Source organism: Oncorhynchus keta, chromosome 29, assembly GCF_023373465.1.
Source record: "Oncorhynchus keta strain PuntledgeMale-10-30-2019 chromosome 29, Oket_V2, whole genome shotgun sequence".
Classification (NCBI taxonomy): Eukaryota; Metazoa; Chordata; class Actinopteri; order Salmoniformes; family Salmonidae; genus Oncorhynchus; species Oncorhynchus keta.
Window position 1 is genome coordinate 50,045,284 of NC_068449.1, and position 4,552 is coordinate 50,049,835.

The following is a 4,552-nucleotide window of genomic DNA, read 5'->3' on the forward strand; positions in this document are numbered from 1 at the left end:
CTCCTTCACTTGTTACATGACTATGTACATAACACAGTATCTGTAACACAGTAATGCAGGTTTAGCTGGCAGAAAGAGGACTCTTGAGGGCTGGGGAGTTGTCAGCACGCTACCTAGCTGAGCATGTTGCCGTTGGGCTAAGTATGTTGCCGTTGGGAGTGTCCACCTCACCTCCACTACCATGCAGTAAAACAGGCTTTGACGAGAGGAGAAACTGTGACAAGGAGCAGACAGTTTATTTTTTTTCAATCCTTTGCTACTTTGAGTTAATTCCAGGATGTATGCGTGACAGGAATTCACATCTGGATATCACCCCCTCCTCCCGCCATCCCTCTCCCCCCGCCCGCCCTCCCGCTATCAGCTGCAGTCTGTGTTAACTTGTTTACCAAACAGGCTTTCAGAGAGATTCTACGACCAGGAAAAGAGAGGGGTGGAGAGAGCGAGCGGCACACATTTGATATGGGTCACAGCAGGTGAAGGAAGATGCCTGATACAAACCTCATCAAAGGAGGAGCGTTAGAGAAAATAAGAATTCCTCAGAACTGGTTACCTCATTCAAACTGAGACATTGATTGTGCATGTGTGCCATTCAGCGGGTGAATGGGCAAGACCAAAGATTCAAGTGCCTTCGAACAGGGTATGGTAGTAGGTGCCAGGCGCACCGGTTTGAGTTTGTCGAGAAATGCAACGCTGCTGGGTTTTTCACACTCAACCGTTTCCCATGTGTATCAAGAATGGGCCACCACCCAAAGGACATCCGGCCAACTTGACACAACTGTGGGAAGCATTGGAGTCAACATGGGCCAGCATCCCTGTGGAATCATTTCGACACCTTGTAGTGTCCATGCCCCGATGAAATGATGCTGTTCTGAGGGCAACTCAATATAAGGACGGTGTTCTTAATGATTTGTCCGCTCATTGTATACATAATGTATCACACCCATTGTGAAATTATATACTCAGCAAGGTGGAAGGATTGGTACCACCATAATATAGAGTACCAGTCAAAAGTTTGGACACACCTACTCATTCAAGGGTTTTTCTTTATTTATACCATTTTCTACATTGTAGAATAATAGTCAAGACATCAAAACTATGAAATAACACATTTGTTTTAGATTCTTCAATGTAGCCAGCATTTGTTTAGCAAACCTACCTTGTCACAACACAACTGATTGGCTCAAATGCAAAGAAGGAAATAAATTCCACAAATTAACATTTAACAAGGCACACCTGTTAATTGAAATGCATTCCAGGTGACTACCTCATGAAGCTGGTTGAGAGAATGCCAAGCGTGTGCAAAGCTGTCATCAAGGCAAAGGGTGGCTACTCTCAAATATTAAACATATTTTGATTTAACACTTTTGGTTAATACATGATTCCATATGTGTTATTTCATAGTTTTGATGTCTTCACTATTATTTTACAATTTAAGAAATTAAGAAAACCCTTGAATGAGTAGGTGAGTCCAAACTTTTGACTGGTACCTATCTACACTGCCGTTTAAAGTTCGGGTCACGTAGAAATGCCCTTGTTTTTGAAAGAAATGCAAGCCTATGTTGATATTCCATTAAAAATGAGCCGCTTCCAGCTACAATAGTCATTTACAACATTATCAATGTCTACAATGTATTTCTGATCAATTTGATGTTATTTTAATGGACAAAAAAATGTGCTTTTCTTTCAAAAACAAATACATTTTTAAGTGACCCCAAACTTTTGAACGGTAATATATGTTTGTATGTATATGGAGTCAAATGGAGTCAATGGAATGGAGTGGAGTCATTGGAATGGTATCAAACACATCTAACACGTGGTTTCCATGTGGTTGATACCATTCCATTGTCTCCATTCCAGCCAATATTATAAGCCGTCCTCCCCTCAGCAGCCTCCACTGGTATACATGGATTACATATAGTATCTTCAAGATGTGAATCTCAGGCCTGACATGTCAAACCCGGGTATGTGAAATGCTCCTTCCTCCTGCTGAATTGTGTTTCAACCATGTTCAACAATGTCCGTCCACCCCCCCCCACAGATTTGTCTAGCTCCATCATGGTTCTGAAACATAACTCCCAAATGCAAATGTAGCTGATCATGCAAATTCAGACGTGCATTATAAGGTTGAGTCCCAAATGGCACCCTATTCCCTATATAGTGCATTAACCAATGGGCCTTGGTCAAAAGTACTGCACTGTGTAGGGAATAGGGTGTGCCATTTTGGGATAGAGCCCACGTATGACCAAGGAAGGAACATCGACCGCTAACTTTACCAACTAATGTGCATAATTCAGACAGACTTTACCTACTGTATTTATGCAAAATTCGGAAACTCTCCACTGCCATTACAACCTTACCAGAGGGAATACCTCTCCAACTATACAGGTTAGAAGTTTAAATTAAGCTGTACATTTTCTAATATCATTGAGTGGTCTGTAATTGTGTTGTTTGGTATGTCAATGTGTTGCATACAGTATAATTGACTGTTCTTTATTGTAGTCTAACATAGACTTAACATATTTCAGCATATACTCTTCTATTTCTTTAGGATTCAAGTTGCCGTATTTGTAATATCTGACCGTTTATCTAATAAGCTTTAACCTGGTGACGTTTACAATTGTTACGATATCACTCTGAGGCCATTCTTGTCCCGTATATTGACAGACCCCAACAACTGTGAAAAGATGAACAATTCCGTAGACAGCAATTCTCCTCTCCTCTCCACCCAACCCCTGTTTCATGTCCAGTGTCTACTATACACTGCTGGCGACTCAATAAACCTCATCCTGAGTCTTCCCACCAATGCCTACGCCCTGTGGCTGATGCTGAGCGGAGGGGGGTGTGTGTGTGTGTGTGTGTGTGTGTGTGTGTGTGTGTGTGTGTGTGTGTGTGTGTGTGTGTGTGTGTGTGTGTGTGTGTGTGTGTGTGTGTGTGTGTGTGTGTGTGTGTGTGTGTGTGTGTGTGTGTGTGTGTGTTCTCTCTGTTCTCTCTGCTGTTGTTGGGCTTCTAGGCCATATGTAATGATAGGGCGAGTACATTGACTAGGAGCTGGGTGTGAACTTTATAGTTTAAATCATATCATTAATCTACCTCCCAACCGCTGTGAATTAGACAGGATGTTCTCTCTCCTGTTCAAAACTCACATTGTGATCAAATGACGCACGTAGCTGTTTACTCAGAATGGCGTGTACGCATGATGTATTCATCACACTGTTGAAAACAAACTATACAATGACTAAAGTGCATGTGATAATATGGTATTTCCATGTATCAGGGTGTTGAATGAATTTGTTCAAGAAGAAGGTTACATATCCTAATATGGTCCATGATGTTTCCTTTTGTGATGGTGTGCAATGTCACGCACCGCCACAACCTCGCCTTAAAAGGGGCAGTTCAGTAAAAACACATTTTCATGTTTGTATATTATATTTCCACACTGTGAGGTAAAAATTACACTCTTAAATTGTGAAAATTATGATTAATGCCATTTTTGTGTAAGAGCTATTTGGAAACAATGCCTGGAATTTCAACCTGTTCAGGTGAGACCTAACTTTTGGCCCATATCATGATTATAATAGACCAATGACTGTTCATCTGGTTAAAGGGGTGGGTTCTAGACCATCCTATCAGCCAATCAGGGCTATTTATGTAAATATATTTGTATTTGTTTCCTGATGCCCACACCTTCAGACTGGGCATTTCAAGTGTCAAAGGTGATTCAGGGAAATAATTATTTTCACTAAATACACACACACAGTAATTTATTAGATATAAAGTGATTATTTAAAAACATAATTACAAAGACTGCATGGGGGCTTTAAACACATGTCATTACATGTTGGCTCAGAGTCAAAGGTGTAAAAGCTGAATTACCCAACCTGCTTTGAGAAATGCATACACCTCCAGGTGTTTAAAGAATGCTCCTGGTGAAAGGGTTTGTTCTGTCCCAGGTACAAACATGCGTCCTTTGTCCTGATCTTATCCACATTGACAACTATCTTTTATCCGTCTATTGTTGTTCGCATTGTGACAAGATTTCCTGATCACAATGCGTTAGGGTCCCTGACTACATCTGGAGGTGGTCGGAAGATCTGATCACAAGCTTTTAATCGTCTACAACTGTGGGCACTGTCAGAATGTGGAGAGGATCAGGACAAAGGTTAGAACCAGGTATAAACAGGGCTTTTGAGAAGTATGGCTCAATGATTGGTTAGATATTAAGAGAGAGGTTTCTTTCCACAGAACAGCCCTTGAATGCTGTTCATTGACTACAGCTCTGCATTTAACACCATAGTGTCCATGAAGCTCATCACTAAGCTAAGGAACCTGGGACTAAACACCTTCCTCCGCAACTGGATCCTGTACTCCCTGTCGGGCCGCCCCCAGGTGGTAAGGGTAGGCAACAACACACCTGCCACGCTGATCCTCAACACTGTGGCCCCTCAGGGGTGTGTACTTAGTCTCCTCCTGTACTCCCTGTCGGGCCGCCCCCAGGTGGTAAGGGTAGGCAACAACACACCTGCCACGCTGATCCTCAACACTGTGGCCCCTC